General features: G+C 35.9%; 1 pseudogene; it reads right to left on the reverse strand.

The window, feature by feature from the left end:
* Nucleotides 1–1,023: 1,023 nt before the first annotated feature.
* LOC121169500 lies at nucleotides 1,024–1,678 on the reverse strand (annotated as a pseudogene).
* Nucleotides 1,679–20,140: the final 18,462 nt, after the last annotated feature.

Consider the following 20,140-nt stretch of genomic DNA (forward strand, 5'->3'; position numbering starts at 1 on the left):
CAATAATGAAATTTTCCACTATGGTAGTAGGAATTACTATTGCTGTGCTTGTGCTGTGTGAGTTTCAGGAATCATTCTATCTAATCCTACTAAATTGTTCTTTCCTATACCTTGGGTCATATTTCTACCAGTTTTTCTATCGATATGAGTACTGAGGGATGATCCTCTGCAAATATCCAGAGTCCATTCCCTGTCCAGCTGTCTCCTCTCTGGCACCCCACTTTGCAACCTGTAAGTACCCTTGCCTACCCAGGCTCTCTCAACATCTAGTAGAACACAGGTGGATTTCCTCTCTGTGCTGGGGGCTGAACATTTGTGGAGGAGTAAACTAGAGCTCACCTCGTTGCTTGCCCCTGTAGCTCAGATATTACTATTTTTCCTTGACTGTGCCTTGATCATTGCTAAATATATATTTTGACATTTTCTTAATTTGTTTTGAGAAAAGTTGTAAATCAAGCCTCTGTCACTACATCTTAGTCACAAGTAGGATTTTTTTTGGTATGAATTTTGTCAAATGCTTTTTCAGTATCCATTTAGAAGAATTACAAATTATTTCTCCTTAAGTCTGTTCACATTGTAAAGTGTGTGGCTGGACTTTCTAGTGGGGAATCAACCTTCCATTACAGGAATGAAACAGAATCTACCTGTCTTTTACATATTGTTAGATTGTACTTGAAAACATTTTGTTAAGGATATTTATATCTATCCATGAAGATACTGAGCTATAGTTTCTATACCATGTAATGTGTGTATGTGTGTGTGTGTCTTCCATCTCAGGAAATTTTGGCATCATAAAAATAATTGTATCTTGAAATTATGACAGAATTCACCAAACTGCTTAGAATTTACGTTTTCTTTCTATAAATGCTTCGAAGTGTGAACTAGATTTATTTATTTTATAATATATAATTAGTTTATTGTAATTAATTTAACATGATATACAAAATATTAAGAGTAATCATTGTTGAAATGGCAACCATAAAAACAACTTTTTTTATTCAGTGAATCCAGCTTACGAACAGGCTAAACATTCACCCTCTGAAGCACTTCCGCAAGCATACAAAAGATAGGATCAACATGTTTTATCTGTTATTTTCCCCAAAAGGACAATCTAGTTATTTCTTATAACATATGAATAGGATCCACCATGTCTCCTGGTTTCTGTGCAAATAAATCCCATTTTTTTCATCTTGGTATATTAAGGTGAAACATCTCAATATCTATCAATCTAGTGAAGCATTCTAATAATCTTTAGAGAAATCAACTGCTGTCATTAATAGCATGCATCTGATAACTTTCTCTGGTCTTCCATTAAGTCCACCTGCATGTAACTGCTGTTCACCAAGCCACCAACCGCATAAATCAGAATTTACTTGATACAGCTGACTAGTTATGGCCAGGATTCCTGTCCATCAAGGGATTCAGAATCTCAGTCTGCAGCCAAATCCATTATCAAAATGTATATAGCCTAAAACAAATTCAATTGCTTTTTCTAAATCAGTAGCATCCAGTATCTCCAATAGAGCTGCACAAAAACAAGTCTTGTATCAAAATCTCCCTATTTATTAAAAGTAGTTTTTCATATACCATGAAATAACTGGTTTCTGGCCTACCCTGTGTTCAGCCAACCTCCTTCACCTGTTCCAGAGCTCCTGTATGCTGATGTAACAATCACCATGCATGCTGGAAATTCCAGCAGACCATTAACTCCACTTAAGCTTTGTGGGACCACAAAATATCTCCAGCAAATGGAGCATCTTTTTCTGAGGACTTTGAGCATAATTCCACAGCTTTATTTACATCAATAACATTAATACTATCATACAGAGTAAGAATTCAGACAGCACTACGTGTATATAGCCATTCTTGAGGATTTAAAGTGACATTTCATGGTTATAATTTGTATTAATGCCTAATGATTATAAGCCTCTTTAATATCCTTGCTCCTTTATATATCTTCTTTGGAGAAATGTCTATTGAATTTGCTGAGCTATTTTTCAGTGTAAGTTTTACTTTGTTGCTATTTATGCTTTCTTTTTTTAAGATTTGTTTTATTTTTATTTGAAAGTCAGATATACAGAGAGGAGGAGAGACATCGACAAAGGTCTTTCGTCTGTTGATTCACTTCTCAAGTGGCCACAACAGCTGGAGCTGAGCTGATCTGAAGCCAGGAGCTTCTTCTGGGTCTCCCATGTGGGTGCAGGGTCCCAAGGTTTGGGCTCTCCTTCACTGCTTTCCAAGGCCACAAGCAGGGAGCTGGATGGGAAGCAGGGTGCTGCCAGAGTTAGATCTGGCACCCATAAAAGATCTCAGAGCATGCAAGGTGAGGACTTTAGCCACTAGGCTATCGCATTGGGCCGATGCTTTCTTGACATTAGACCCTTATCAAGTGTATGACTTCTATTTTCTCCCATAGGCTGTGTCATCTTTTATTGATAATGTCCTTTGAAGCACAAAAGACTTTATATTTTAACGATTTATTTGATTTGAGAAAGACAGAGAGAGAGAGAGAGAGAGAGAGAGAAAGAAAATCTTTCATCTGCTGGTTTCCTCCCTAAATACCCATGACAGCTTGAGCTGGACCAGACTGAAGCTAGGCAGCAATAACCAAGAACCTCATTTTGAGTCTCCCATGTGGATTCAGACGCCCAAGGACTCAAGCTATCTTCTGTTGCCTTCTAAGGCACATTAGCAAGGAACTGGAACAGAAATAGAAGTCAGTACTCGAACCATTGTCCATAGGTGATACAGGCATAGCAGATGGCACAATGCTGGCCCATAAAGATTTTATCTTTATGAAGTAAAATTTATCTTTTTATTACCTATCTAATGTTTTTAAGACAGAGTTTCAATTCTTGTATTTATGTCCAAAAATTTTGAGGTGTCCAATCATTTTAATGTAAAGGTAGGAGTTCAACTTCATTTTGGATATCTAGTTTGTGGCCACATTACGTATAAAATATTCTGTCTATTTAATTGCCTCAGTACTCTTGTCAAAAATCAGTTGGCTTTAGATATATGGGTTTATTTCTGGACTTAGTTCTGATACATAAGTCCACTCAGCTGTCTGCAGGAGAATACCACTCTATTTTGATTATGGTAGTTTTGTAATATTATTTTTCATGTGTAGAATAATCAAGGCCCTATTTCTGCAACACAGGCCCATTTAATAAATTTCCCAAACTAGTTTTAAAGATATACTTTCTTTTCATTTTCCTTAGTTAATATTTATTCCTTCATGTTTTATTATTTTAGATGATATAGATTAAACCATTTTCTTATATTTCATTGTTTATTTTGCAATACAAAAACACTCTGTTTTTTTAGATATGGACCTTGTTCACCATAACCTCAAGTTTATCGAATTTATTAGCTCTTGTAGAGTATGTGTGTGGATGGAGGGGGCACTTCTGGGACTTTCTGTATACACAATCTTGTCAGACATTGTACAGACATTTCAACTCCTTTCTTTTCAATCTGATGCCTTTCTTCGTCTTGCTTCTATATTTGCTTCGTATTTACTCTATAAGTTCTAATACAAGGCTAGATAACAGTGCTGAAAGAAAACATCCTTGTGCTTTTCCTAATCATAGGGAAAAAAGTTTTCATTCTTTCATCACTGAATATGAAGTTAGCTATGTGTTTTCACAAACATTGTTTATCCTGTTGAGAAAATTTCTTTCTGTCACAAGATTTTGCTTTTACTTAAATCATAAATGAGTATTGGATTTAAAACAGCTTTATCCTTGGGCCAGTGCAGTGGCATAACATACTAATCTTCTGCCCTCAAGCACCGGAATCCCATATTGGCGCTGGTTCATGTCCCAGTTGCTCCACATCCCAATTCTTTTCTCTGCTTGTTGCCTGGGAAAGCAACAGAGGATGGCCCAAGTCCTTAGGACTCTGTCCATGTGGGAGACCCAGAAGTGGTTCCTGACTACTGACTCATGGCTCCTAGCTTCAGATTGGCTCAATGACTCTGGCCAATATGGTCATTGGGAAGTGAGCCAGTGGATGGAAGAGCTTTTCCTTTCTGTCTTTTCCTCTCTATATATAACTCTGACTTTCCAAGTAAAATAAATGAATCTTTAAAAAAAAATTCTTACCTTGTATCAGTTGAGATGATTATGGTTATTTTTTTTAGGTTTCTTATTTTATTAGTTTGATGTATTCACTTTGATTTTCTTATAATGAACCACCCTGATAGTCCTGGTACAAACATCACTTGGTTGTAATTTATGATCTTTTTAATATGCTATTAGATTTTCTGAGGATACTGCTCTATAATTTTCTTTTCTCATTATATCTTTGTCTTTAGTAACAGTAATGTTGGTTTCATAGAATGAATTAAAATATTCCCTCCCCTTCCATTTTTTGGAAGAGTTTAACAAGGACTGGTGTTAATTCTTCTTTAAATGTTTTATGGAATTTAGCAGTGAAGCCATCTGTTCCCGGACTTCTCTTTTTATAGAGGGTATTTTTAATTACTGCTTCAATCTTTTTATAGGTTTTCTAAAACTTTTTATAGGCCTATTCAGAATTTTTATTTCTTCTTTAAGCAGAATTGACAATTTGTATGTTTCTAGGAAATATTCATGTATCTATATTGATTAATTTTATTGACAAACAATTTTTACAGTATTTCATTTTATTTCTCTAAATCAAATATTTTTCAATATTTATGTTTCAAACAACTGACTTTCGGCTTGACTGATTCAATTTTTTCTACTCTTTCATCTCTAGTCTAATATTTATTATTTTCTTCCTTCTGCTATCTGTGCGTTTCATTTGTTCTTCTTTTAGTTTCTTGTTATGTAAAGCTAGATTATGTGTTTGAATCCTTTCTTCATTTTAATGTAGATATTTGCAGCTCAAATTTCCTCTGAGGACTTTTTTCTGCATCCCGTAAGTTTCACTATTTTGTTTTTCCCTTTGTAGACATTTTTTCAGTGGTTAGGATGAAGGTATTTTCTGCCAAAGAGTACTTGTGTTTGCTCTACCATGCATCCAAATACCAGTAAGAACCACTTTAAGCAGCATTCATTTCCTTCTTTAAATGTTATTTTGATGCATGTTATTATTGAAGTTTTTGTCTAACTGGGTAACAAATTGTGACTGTAAATACGTATATTCATCCAGCTTCTGTTAACTACTTAGTGACCAGTCATGTTGTCTCCAGAGTATGTTCAGTGCCAGATCAGCTTTTCCTGTGGTCTACTGAGAGAGTACAATCGGTAGGCTTCAATTAGTCCTGATCCATCCTTACTCAAGGATTTAGCTGATGAAAAGCCTCCTAAGCTCCCCACCCTAGAATGGCCCTGGATAATAGTTCCCACCTCACCTGCCATCTGGAGACTCTCAAAAACAACAAGCTCTGGTTACTGGTTTTGACAATTCCTTAAGGACAAAATAGCTTTGGAACTTAACTCATATCTCCCATTCCCAGAGTCACCTAAGATCCTAAGATTTTTGTCTTTTAATATATGATAGTACTTCAAAACTTTTGTGAAAAAATTGCATTAAAAGGCTCAATTTGGTGCAAAATGTTTTTGCCTCTCAAATTAATAAGTGCTTCCACAAAATAGTGTTCTTCTAGGAACCTAACATTTCCTTTCCTAGTATTTCTAAAACAAACTCTGTTAAAATATCGCTGGAAATAATCCACTAATGTTTTAAATATGTTAGTTATATTAATGAGTGACCTGTAGTTCTTCCTCCATATATTGATTCTTCTCTGAGTGGATGTCATAACTATATACTCACTTCAGAAAATGATCAGGGAGTATTTTCCCTTTTTTCTTTTTTAAAATTATTCATTTATTTTTACTTGAAAGGCAGACTTAGAAAAATCTTCCATCTGCTGGTTCACTCCTCAAATGGTCACAACAGCTGGAGCTGAGCTGATCCTCAGTGGGAAGCCAGGAGCCTCCTCACACCTACCACATGGGTGTAAGGATCTAAGGACTCAGCCATACTCTGTTGCTTCTGCATTTCAATAGCAGGGAGCTGAATCAGTGGAGTAGCCAGAATTCGAACCAGTGCCCCTATGGGTTGCTGGCACCAAAGGCTGAGAATTGTCCCAATATGCCACCATTCTGGTCTCATGTGTTACCATTTTCTTTTCCACCTCTAAAATACTTTGTGTTTGACTATGAAGTTACATGGGTCTGCTGTTTTTCCTATGGGAAAATCTTCTTATGGAAAGACTTTCAACTAGTAAAAAATGTTCCTTGACTGTGATTATAGTTAATAAGAGGTTTTTTCCATTGGGAATTTATACTTGTCTGGAAATTTTGCTCATTTTAGCTTGTTTTTTAATGTATTAGCCTGATATATTACATTCTGTTCTCTTGTTAGTCTCTTCTGTATCTCTGTTTAAGCCACTTTAATTGTGAAATGTTTATTAAATTTAGTTTTCAACGAAATGGCCATTTTATATCTATAATCATGTTTCATTGATTGTCATAATAGTGAAACTAAACTACAGAATTACAAAAACAAGTTCAATCAGCTTAAACAGGTTTCAGGACGAAGACAACTGTCTCTTAACTTATCAACTGGTATCCTGGCCTAATAGAAAAAGTACGTACCCACCTCAAATATTTAGTGTACCCTGGGCATCAATCAAAAAGTTTTTTTAAGACTGTAATGAAACTATACACTTTCTAGTGTATGTCAAAATCCATGACTTTCTGTAGGAAGAAATGAGTTAAGTTTAAATTTGCTGAAATGCATTTGCAATGTATTGTTCAGCCACTATGCTCAGGTATGTAGTCTATTTTGTTCTTTGGTAATATTAGGTTTTTTTATGATTTGGCAAGAAAATTGAACCTGCTGAGTTTGATGGCTTCTCTGAAATGTTTTTGAAATTTGAAATACTAAAATCCTAAGTTATATGGACTACCTGCAAACTATTAACTTACTTAATGAAGCTTCTCTAGTTAAAAAAATTTATATTACCTGAAAATATATCCTTGCAAAGTTCCTACACTATTGGCCATTTGAGAAAGACGACCAAAATTTTGCTTTTAGTTTAGTTCCAAGCAAGGACTGATAACTGCTATCCTAAAACTGAAGCTAGCTACATCATACATTTTCTATAAAAATAATTTAAGAAAGCCAATTTAGCAAGCAGTAAGAAAAAATATTGTGAAAATATTTCATATTAACTCATCATCATTTTAAAGAAATATAAAGCCACCCCAGAGGCGTGCCAATAACTTCAAAGGCAGCAAGCATTTTAATGATCAACAGATGAGCCTTATTACACATCAGAGTTGGTAATGCTCTTCTTTGAGTTTAAAGATGACACAAGAGACTACAAGTATCATTATTAGGGCTTTCTGGATCATGCTCTTCCCCATTCCAAAACAATGGATATTTTAAACTTGCACCACAGTCTCTAGGCATCTCCCCCTGCCCCACCACTCCCCTCCCTAGCCCTCACAATAACTAAAATCAACAGAACATCTTGCTGCCATTATCAGTGGGAAACGAAGGGGGAGCAGGCATTAAGCATGAGCCTCATCAGATTTTTGGCCTTAACATTTCTTAAGATTTATTCATTTGGAAGGCAGTTAGGCAAAGACTAGGGGAAGGAAGGGAAGGGGACCAAGAAGAAAGGAAACTAAAACAGAGAAATTTATTCAAGACTCATTTAAATGTCCACAACAGTCAGGGTTTAACCATGCTGAAGGTAGAAACGAGGAACTGCATCTGAGTAACACACATGGTGTCAGGGATCCAAATATTTCTGCTGCTTGCCTAGGTACATTCACAGGGAACTTGATCAGAAACAGATCAGGAGCATTAGAATGGGTACTCTAAAATGAAGTGTCAGTATTGCAGATGGTAGCTTAAGCCACTGTGCCATGATGTCAGCTCCAACACTTTATGGCACCTACCTTTTCCTCCTTTCATATTCCAATGGCTAGTTGTGTCCCTAGTCTGACTCATTTCTAACTCTTCTTGATGAAATCTAATATGTCTTGTCTAAGCTTTGCACATTCTCACATACAAAGTTAATTCTCTTGCATATCTATACTTTCATTTTGTCTCATTGGAACCATGACAATAAAATCTACTTCTACACGGGGAAAACTCTCCTCTATATCCATCACAGCCCCATAGAATTGTCCCTCTTCTTTCCTGTGTTTCTAACCTTGACCTTTCCTCTAGAGCCTCCCCCTCGGCCATCAAATATATTTTCTCAATAAAATTTTTTAAAAGTTAGTCAACCATGCCTATTTCTGAACCTGCAAGGTTTTACCAAACTTCTTGAAAAGATGATTTATATATACTGTCTTTATTTTCTCAACCTAAATTCTATTAATTGCTTAACAATGTATGGATTGGGTGCTTATTTTTACCAAATCTCAGTAATCTATGTTCATTATAAAATTGGAACACAGGTCAGAAAAAGAGGAGAGAGCTTTCAAAAATACCTACAATCTTGCCACTCTGAGATAAACATTCTTAATATCTAGAATTCTCTTTTCCTTTGCACATTTATTTTTATAAATACATCCAGTTTTCAATGAGAGTGAATTATATCACACAGCTTATAGTAGCCAACCTCCAAGTTATTATCAATGAACCCAGTTTTCTTACATTCATACCCTTGTATACTACCTTCGCAAATTGACATAGATGCAAAAATCCTCAACAAAATATTAGCAAACCATACTTAACATCACATTATTAAGAGATCATTTACTTTCATCAAATGAAATTCATTGTAGGGATGTATTGATAGTTCAACACATGCACATATACAAATGTGATACACTATTAACAGAATAGATTCAAAATGTATTATTATCACTTCAACAGATGGAGAAAAATGCTTAACAAGACTCAGTATCTTTTTATGATTAAAAAAATACTCGACAAGAAAAAGAAGGCATGTTCCACAACACGATAACACCATATATGACAAATACAATAATTTAGTATCATACTGAGGGAGGAAAAGTTGTAAGCCTCTCTTCCAAAATCAAGAACAAGAATGTCAATTCTCACTACTACTCACACTTGTAAGAATGGCAGTTATCAAAAAGACAAAAAATAAATGTTGGGGAGTATTAGAAAAGATAATCCTTGCACAATGTTGATAAGAATAAATGTTATTGGAGCCATTATGAGAAACAGATTGTGAAGGACTATACTATCATAATGACATGGGGAAATTAGTGGGGGGACAAGAGGGGAAGAGACATCCAGGAGCCTATATAACTGTGTCATGGAATACTAACATCAATACATAATTTTTTAAAAAGATCTTAAAAACAGAATAACAGTCATCATTTGGTATATGAACAGGAAATGCATCCCCATGTTTACCACAGTATAATTCATGAGATCCAATATATGGAATCAACCTCAGGGCCCATCAGTGGATGAATGAAAACATGGTATATGCACAACATAGAATACTACTAATCCATAAAATGATGAAATCCTGTCATTATTGGCAACACATTAAGAAAAATAAGCCCTGTTGCTACCCATATGTGAAACCTAAAAATGTTGATCTCAGACAAGTAGAGTATAATGTATTTACCAAACTGATAGAGGTGGACGTTGTGGAGATGTTGGTCAAAAGATACAAAATTCCAGTTAGATGAATGGAAGAAAAAAGTTTCAGATATCTATTGTACAGGATGGTGATTATAATTAGTAGCACTACATTCTATTCTTTTTTATTATCATTATTTTCCATGACACAGTTTTATAGGTATAGGAATTCCTATCTCCCCCTCATCTTCCTCCCTCCTGATGTTCCTATCCAACCATTTTCCCCATATTATTAAAGCAGTATAGTTCTTTAGTAAGAGCTGCAAGTTTAACATTCAGCTGTTTAAGTGTGTTGTAGGTATGGCATTTATAGGCAAAGGCAGAAAAACTAGTACCATACAATAAAGCAATATTTAACTGTTTTGTTGGGAGTCCTGTTTTTATTCAGGAGTAGCGATGTGTACTGCAACATACCTTCTTTTGCTGGCATTCTAGTCCCCATTATACAGTTCATCCATGACAACACACACACACACATATTTGATTACCTATATATCTATTTATTTTACACTTTGCATGAATGTGTCTTATATCAGAGAGAACATATGATTGTATTCTTGAAAATGTTAATAGAGTTTAAATGTTCTCACCATGTAAATAGCTTTGTGAGGTAACACATATGTTGATTAACTCAATTTATGCATCTATACTGCAGATACATTTTAAAAACATCATGCTGTACATGATAAATATGTACAATTTTATCTGTCAACTTAAAAATAAAAATATTTCCAGATAAATAGTCTATGCATTTTTGAAATGAATCCTAAGTCAAGGACGATGAATCTTTACCTAAAATCTAAAGTCCATATTCATAAATGAAGTTTGATTTTCTATTTTCTATTTTTCTATTTCTGGTTCTTTGTCATATATAATTTTCAGAGACTGCATGGCTTTATTTTTTAAAATAAGAGAGAGTCCTTATTTTTAGAAATTAAAAAATATCATAAAAATCATCCCTTTGTTCAGTGTTTGAAAGAATTCACCTATGGAACGAATGAGATATGATTTCTATTTTTTTTCTGTGCTTTGAAAACAACATAATTATAATGTTTTACCCTTGAGTCATTTTTTTATGGTTCTCTAAGATTGTATATTTGTACAATTTTTTCCCCTCTGCCCCCACACACACCATCTTTAAAACTACTATGTTTTACTCTATCTAAGAAAGATTTAAACATGCTTTGAGGTCTATTTACATAGGTGGAAATCATTTACTTATGCAAAGTACTTTAACTCTCAGTATTTTATTTTGTATAATAGAACAAACTTGAGCACCTCCTCCATTAAGTGGTTGTATGTATGAAATAAATTCATGTCTGTAAAAGTGTCAAACACTTAGTATCTACAATAAACTTAGTCCTGAAGTACTAACCTTCATGTATATTAGCCCTTCAGGGCCACATACCTGGGAAATGTTGGTGAAAGAATTGTTCTTTACCTCTTTCATTTCCTGGGGATTCCTGGTATGTAACACCTTAACTGAAACCTCTAACGTCTTCTTCACGCGGTCTTCTCTCTGCATAAGAAAGCAATATGTTCGTATGTATGGATACATGTCATAAGGTCATAAAGTCTTACTTTCAATATGGTCATATTCTGAAACTCAGGATGAACTTGCATTTAGTGGATATGCTACTTAATCTGCTATGCTACATTTGTAGTATGGTATTTTTGTTTTTTATCCCCTTTATTGGTCTGGATTACTCTTGCCAGAGATTTGTCATTTATGAGTCATTCCAAAAAGTAGCTCTTACATTTACATAATCAATTTTTCTGAAATGAATTTTTCTAATTCATTTCTTCTTTGATCAATAATTACTTATGCTTTACTAATATTCTTTTATTTTTTTCTCTTCTGCTTTCATGATTTATTTTTCTCCTTTCTTGCTTGACAAAAATCATATGAACTTTCTTTGAATAATGAACTAAATGCATTCACTAAATTGTTAAAGTTTCATTCCTCATCAATGCAAGGTAAGATGTAATTGATGCTATTATTTTAATCTTTGACCCAAAAATTATTTACTGAAGTAGGCTCTTTTCTGTTACTCATGGTTTGATTCTGTTTATTTACCTTTGGATTTTAACATCTGAGGTCTTTAGCTGTGATCTAGGACTACATGATAACTTATATTGCTACTTTTTTGTAAGAAAATCAGCTCCTCTGTTACCCTACGTAAGAATTTATATTTTTCTAAAAGTTTCATGAACATTTAATAAACATGTGTGGCTTATGGAGTATACAAAGTTACAGAAGCTAATATGTACACAGTCATACAGATTTATATATCATTCAAGTTTTCTGTCGTCTGTTTTTATCACTTTGATCTGTCACAGACCACACCATCTGTCAAAAGGCAGAGGCTGCAGCTTGCCAGCTGAACACTCAATCATGCCTGTCTTCTTTGTAACAGTGGCTTGCCTGATTTTTACACGGGCATGTTGTCATCCAAAGTAAAAGACTACATTTTCCAGTGTCTCTTGCAGCTACCATTTGACTAAGTTCTGGCTACTATAATATAGATACACTGTGATATTTAAGTATTCCACCTACATGGAACTTATGACACCTGAAGTTTAAGTCATTTGGGACTATACGGCAATACAGATGCTCTTTGATGTACAATGAGGTTATATCCACATAAACCTATCATAAATTGAAAATGATATAAGTTGAAAATATTTAAGTATAGCAAACCTCCCAAACACTATGGCTTAGTAGCCCAGTACACGATAGAATATTAGTTGTGTAACTACACGATTACTGAGAGCTGCACATGCTGACACTGCCCATTGTCACAAGCACAGTATTTTATTAGATATATTGCTAGCCCAAGAGATCAAAAATTCAAGATGTAAGGTGCATTTTCTACTGAATGTGTATAGTTCTACAACATGGTGAAGTCAAAATTTGTAAGCTGAACCATTTTAAATTGGAGAACATCTCTACAACCATGACTGCAGAACAGCAAGTCATGGAGTCTCAAAATACCTACATCCAGGCTTCTTTTCCCCAAAGCAGAAATAAACTACTGTCCAGTTCAATCCACCATGATTTTAACTTTTTCTTCGTATGCAGCCAAGCCTAATGCTAACTAATGCAAATATGATGATGTCTGCAATTATAATTATAGTATTGTCAGTTTTTCCTTGTAATAGTTCTTATTTTATAAGCTGTCATGTTACGTTATTCAGTGTATAAACATTCATGACTCATGTGTATTGTTGATTTTTGCTTCTCTCAATAAAAATAATCTTATTTTTGCCAATTAACTCTTGGTGCCTTGCTTAATAATTTATTCATCTAATATTAATTTATTCTTGCCATTTTTATTTTTTGACAGCCTCTATGCCACTCATGCCACTGTACCAGAACTGTTATTATCAACTTCCGTTCATTGCTCAATTTTAGTGGCCTATTTTCAATCTTCATTATACTATCTTTTTATAACACTTCACACTATTAGCTTTCATGTTACTATCTTCTTTCTGATTTCTTTCTGAAGCCCAAAGCCCTAATTCTGACCACCTGGCTGAATGTTTCATAGCCATCTCAAAACTGAATTGATCTTATTCCACCCTTAGATGTGTTTTACTTACTGTTTTTTGTTTTGTTTTGTTTTGTTTTGCTTGGGCTATTTGAACAACTTTCTGCCTCTCCCTCATCTTGCATAAAGCTACCAATACCATTTTATGAAAACAAAACAAAATATGGCTGATCACATATTCACTTTGTTTTAAAAATATTCTATTGGTTATCTTGTCAACCTCCCTAGTATGATGCATAAATTGCTACACAAAGCTGACAAATTCCCTCTCCTACAAAGCTCTTGCTAAACATAGTCTCTATACTCCGGGTACAGCAGACGCCTCATGTCAGAAAAAAAAAAAAATGTTTTCTACAAATCCATTCCTAGATCCATAGTTTTTCACATGTTGTTCTATCTGAATAGATTATCTTCCTTAAATTCTTTTGCCACACACTTCTATTTATCTTTCAAGTTCCATTTAAAGTGCCACCTTTTCCATGAAAACTTCCCTCTCACAGAATTAGCAATTGTCCCTTCTAAAAACTTGCCCCACAATATTGTTATAGCAGTAATTATGCTGTAACTATCTTTTTGCAGGGTCTGTCTACCTCCCTCTATATGCCATGAACTTCTTGAAATTAGGCACTAGTTTATGTAACTTTCAAATCTAGCATAGTGTCTGGCTCATGGAAAAGATTAGTTGCAAAGGCGAGATTGAAGAGAAAGTTATCAGTCCTCAAAACACCTAGGACGTCCAGCTCTTTAAATAAAAGATGATTTTTAAATAAAAAAAAAAACAATTCTTTTGGTTGAATATACTGCTATGTATTCCTTCCACCTCCCCTCTGCTTACGCTAACCAAATTTTAAATGCTACCAGCATAAGGCATCTTTGTTTTGCTCACATCAATCTCAACCAATTTTTTGTTTTTATTGTTAAGTAAATGGTTGAATGAATTAATGGCTATATATATATATATATATATACACATGCTGAATGTATTATATATACATTAATTATATATGTGTATATGTATATATTATATACATATATAATATATATACCTAAAATCAAGTAATGTTGCCACTCCTGACAATAATCAGGAATATTTTAAACCACCGAGTCCACTATGCAATACCTAAGATATCTTCCACATCTCAGTGACTACAATTGTGTTATTCAAATCATCTGATGGTGGCATCTGACGCTTGGGGCATTAGAGAACACATTAGGACAAGCCTAAAGTGTAAAATCTTGGTGGCGTCTTCCAATTGTACCTTAATGATTACTAGTGGTTTACAAGTGCATGTAGCTGTTCCTCATGGAATATCTTTCTGGGAGCAGCTTCATCCTGTTACCACCTATGCGATATCCTTACTTTGCTATGCAGTACTGGTGGGATGGCTGATCGGTCTGTGATTTCCTGATACAAATGGCAACAAAATGGTTCTCAAGGTACTGATGAAGTTCCTGGAGCCCCATATGCCTATCATAATTATGATATAATCAATACATTATATCAGTGACACAGCTGATATATTTACCATTTGTCTCTTGCTACGCAAGTAGGATAAGCATTGCTTCCCTGTCTGCTGAACTGGATGGATCTGAGAATTTCACTTACTAATATACTCAGCATGTCCCTGACAGGAAGAAACCCTCTTAATCTGACAAATGAGATGTCTATAGTTTGTTAAGATAGCTTATTTGAATGTAATCAGGATTGGCCACCAAGCCTTGTATAAAGTAGAATACTACATTAAAACTGACACTTCCATAGCAATTAGTATGGCTCAGGTATTATTCTAGATGTTCTTTAGCTATTAACTCATTTTGAAGTCGCTTAACAAGCCGGTGAAGTAGATACTACTAGTACATACATTCTAAAGGTTAAAATAAATAAATCAATAAAACTGAGCCTCAGAGGTTATGGAGCCAGAATTAAGCCCTAGGCAGTTTGGCTCCAGATTCCACGTGACTCCTGATACTTTCAGACCCATATACTTCAGCTAAATTAGCCTTCTGATCATTCTTGTCATTTTCATAAATACCAATCTTCCAGACAATTTCTCACCAGCACTCACCATGTCTATCCTCTATCATTTGTTGCAAACTTTAGGTCCTCAACTTCTATTTATTAACTCACACTGTCACTTAGGACTCCATTCTTGGTGGTGTGGATGATAGAGCCAATGCCCTGACATTTCAGTGATATTTCCAATGATCTCCTTCACCACTTTTTCTCACTCATTCACTCTCTCCACTGAGTTTGTGAGAACCAAAACATACTCCTCTAGAAATAACGGATTTGTGTGTCATTCTCTTACCACAGGTTCCTATTTTTCCAGTGCATGCTCTCTATCATTCTCTAAACAACAAAATTCAACCTCATTGGAAACGCTCGCTGAACCTTCTATGTTTACTCTATCCATAGTTTCTCCCTTCCTTTGATTCTGTTTTCAGCATAGCTTAAGTGATGCATCATGTTCCCACCCACCTGAATCCACTGAACTTCTACCATGGAGTACCATGGAAAAAGCAACCATCACCCTTCTCTGCATCTTCACCTTGCCTGCTGAGCAATGCTAGCAGACCCACCAACCTGCTTTCAATGCTGCCTGGTAACACCAGTTCCATTATTAATCTAAATACCTATTCTCAAAAAAATCTTCCGTACTCTAATCAATCCTCCAAGCCCTTCACCTTGAGCCCTCCCTCTCAGCAAAAGGCACTATCTCTTTTATTGCTCCACAGAAAATGTAAAATGAACAGAAAGAACTGCCTTACCTTTGTACTATGGAATCTAGAAAGGTAAGAATCCACAGGTACTTTCTGCTTCCTCCTCATGTTACAATGTAAAAATTAACCCTTACCTCTTTAATTCAGCCCCTTTCTTGATGACACCATTATACTGATTATCTCCCCTCTCCTTTTGCTCTCCTTCTCTACTAGTCCCTTGTTATCTTCATTTAAGGCTCTTCCACATATATATATATTTTTTTTAAATATGAAAACCCAATCTTCAAGGATCTCCTTATTCCTCCCACTCCAAGCTAATCTTTCTACTTTGTCTTTTCTACCATATTCACATTGATTGTTTTCATTTATTTACCATCCTCTCACTCCTCAGACAAGTACATTCTAACTAAAATCAAAGAATCATGACCAACATGACAATAACTTAAGCAGGTCCTTTTTGTCCTTGTTTTGTGGCACCAAAAAGCGTTAAACACTCCTGCTGAAACACTCTTTCCTTAATCATCATCCTTGCCTGTTGCTGGATGATCACAGTAGTCTGATTTTTCCCCCTCTCTCTGTTGTACTCTGTCTCCTTTGATGGCCTTCACTTCACTGCCTGATCTTTAAATGTTGTAGGACTCCACAGGTCAATCATCCTCCCTCTTCTGTTCATACTGCCTCCCTGGGTGATATCATTCAGTCACAGGCTTTAAATACTCTGTGAGTGCCTTCAGATCTTATCACTGACCTTTATCTCTCCTGCGAGTTCCTGACTTATACGTTCAACTACTCTAACTAATCTCCTCTTTGAATGTCTCATAGGTACCTTAAACTCCTCATATTTTAAACTGATCTTGCACTCTGCCCTTCAAATATGCATAACCTCAGTGTCTCCATTTTAATGAAATGGCAACATGATTCATTATTGAAGTCAAAAACTTCAAAGTCATCTTAGACACATCCATCTGGCTTACCCAACACAGTAAACTCAGCACTAAGTTTTATTGACCATAAATATTAACTATGTCATAATTCTGTCATCTTTTCTACATCTCATCTATTACTGCCCTACTATAGGACACCATTGTTTCTTTCTTATATCATTTCAATATCTTCCTTGCTAGTCTCCCTGCCTCTAGCAGTTTTCCCCCCTCCCTCCAATACCCATATTCAGAGCAATATTTCTGATATGAATTCTTTATCATATAGCTTTTCTTTAATGATTTCCCATTGTCTTTAGCATGAAGTTCAAAATCTCTAACATAGCAACAAACCTTCATATAATTCCACATTTGTGTAATCCAATCCTTGTCATTCTTCTCTAAAACTTTGTTACAACCGAATTTATTTTCACTCACGTATAAAAATATTTCATGATTTTGCATATGAATCTTCACATACATGTGTCATTACCTTTGCCTGGAATATTGCCCAGGACTCTCTTTATATAGCCAAGTCCTACTTGTTATTTATGTTCAATCTTAAAATCATCTGCAGGGGAAGTCTCCCTGGACCTCAGGGCAAGGTGCCGAAATAAAATACATCTTCTATCTTAAGAATCATCACACAGTATTAATCTCACTGATTTATTGCCTTTTTAAGCAATAGATTGTAAAGTCCATGTGAATAGCAGCCAATAACTGTTATACACGCACAATATTTGGCTTATAGTCTGGCACACAATAACTATGTAATAAATATTTGAAGAAAAAAAGTCTCTTGAAGAATCAGCATATAAGTAAAGGGACACATATATGAGATAAAGTTGAACGATGAATGTTAGTGGGTCAGAAAAGAGTTCTGAGGTTCCGTATATCTTCATTGGATGGGGGGAAGGCACATAAATTGGAATCTGCTTGGAAAGTGTTGGGAGATTCCATGACTTCACCTTATTGGCCATGTATGCATTATGAGGTATAAAGTAGGGGAGTGGCTTAATTTAAAGGGACACTTTCAGAAAATTATTCAAGCAAGACAGATGGGAGATACCAAAATCTGAGTCAAAGAAACCATTTGGAAGACTCCAGTTGTTACCACGATGTGAAACAAGGCTAGTTGCAGTAGTGGAAATGGAATCAAATCCAAGTGCATAGAAGAACTTTACTAACAGATCTTTACTGAATTTATAAGAGAGGAACTAACAGAAAGAAGGCTAAAATACCTTCAGCCTGGAGAACTGAGATAATAAAAAGTCCTAATTATATTTACTTTATGAAAATCAGAAGAATGAAGATGGCAGAATAGGGTAAGGACACATTTAAACAGACGGAGAAACATTTAATCAGGATGAAGCAGAGAGGACATATTTCAGGAAATAGGAAAGGACAGAACAACAGCAGAGGGGTACCTGGAGAATGACAGACACAGGTAAGCAGCAGGCACAGCAGTGTGATGTTGCAGTGACTGATAGCGATCTGAACTCCACCAGCAGCTGGAACTCCACCAGCAACCAGGTGGGAAGAGATTTTCACTGGGAGCTTGGGAGGTGAACCCAGACAAAGAACTGTCCATCCTGCTGGTCCGTTTGGTTTGACCAGAAGCAGAGACACAGCACAGATTCCAGACAGATGGGCAGTGCGAGAACAGGGTGGATTTCATAGCCCAGTCAGCCCCCTAGAGCTGAATTGGGCGCCATTTTGCGTAAGCAGGAAAGGGCAAGGGAAAGAACTGAGTATACGCTGAGCTGGGAGTGAGCTCATTTCTGACTCAGTGACTACAACAACATGGCATTCTATGGGTTCCACCCAGGGCAGGTCTGGATGGCCCTTAGATCTGACAGCCAGCAGATCAAGAACTGTAGTGGTGGTACATCAGGCGCCATTTTGTGCACTGTGGCAATAGCTTTGGGGCTGAAAGGACAACAGTGAACTGCGCATGTGCTGAGCTCGTGAGAACTGAGTCCTGTGGATCGCACTGTTCCCGCAGGAAAATAATATCGACTATGGCATCATACCATTCAAAATAGGTCTGTTTGGCACCCAGACCTAATGTTCAACAGGTTCTGACAAGATCAACGCCACGAACAACCTAATTATATAGGATACCTAGTGTCTCACTAATCCTGGGACCTACTCCGACTGGAAGTGGGAGAAAGGTTGCAGAGACAATGGTGCAGCCTCAGCACAGTATCACAAGAGGTGGAGAGTGGTGAGCCAAAAGCTGGGGCTGTGGAGACCACGGTAGAAATCTGACATAAGAACCCAGACCAGGAACTCACTAGAGGGAGTGGCACAAGTGGCTGCAAGCAAAAAGTTCTGCACCAACTGCAATAAGTAAAATCTCATTGTAGACCTGTGGGTGACACAGCTTAGAAACCTGCCTCAGGAAGAAGACTCTGCTAACCAGAAGTACAATGACCAAGAGCAAAAGAAGAGACAAAGGCACAATGAATATTACTGAAGACTCCCCTGCAAAGGAGCAAAACCCTATTCCAACCTCAGAGTTAACTCAGGAAGACATTGAGAAAATGGGGGACACAGAATCCATAAGACTCATTTTGAAAATTCTGATCTAAAATGAGAAGCACATGCAAGAGTTCAAAGAATTTAAGGAAGCAATAAAGCAAAACAAGGCTGATATATCAGAAATTAAGAACACAGTAGAGCAAATTAAAAGTGCAGTGGAGAGTCTCCAAAATAGAATGAAGCAAGCAGAAGAAAGAATCTCAGAATTGGAAGATATTTCCTGTCACCAGGGGGAAGCAAACAAAAAGCTGGAAGCAGAGCTGGATCAGGCCAAAAAAAGTATTCAAGAATTGAAAGACACTATTAAGAGGCCAAATATAAGAGTTATGGGAGTCCCAGAAGGAGCAGAAAGAGAAGTTGAGTTTGCAAATGTATTTAATGAAATAATAAGGGAAAGTTTCCCTAATCTAGAGAAAGAATTGGGAAACAACATCCAGAAGTGGCACAGAACTCCCAACAGGCTTGATCAAAAGCGATCTTCACCAAGACACATGATAATCAAGCTCTTTTCAATTGAACGTAAAGATAAAAAAAGAAATAAGGAAAGAGAAGCGGGTGGGAAATGCAGATAGGAGGAATGATAGGGTGAGAAGTACCACTGTGCTCCTAAACCTGTATCTTAAAACATGAGATATTTGTTCACTTTATATAAATAACTGAAATTTTAAAATAAGATCACAATGATTGATTTAAATTTGGAACAGTGACCTTCTAGTTATTTGTATCTATTTCGATAAGTTCTTGTGATTTATTAATTTCATCCATAAGAGACATTTTGATTGTTTATAACACCTGAGGTGGTAAATGTTCCTTTCAACGTTGTTTTTG

Source organism: Ochotona curzoniae, unplaced genomic scaffold (genome assembly GCF_017591425.1).
Source record: "Ochotona curzoniae isolate NIBS_2020 unplaced genomic scaffold, NIBS_Ocur_1.0 scaffold_1852, whole genome shotgun sequence".
Lineage (NCBI taxonomy): Eukaryota > Metazoa > Chordata > Mammalia > Lagomorpha > Ochotonidae > Ochotona > Ochotona curzoniae.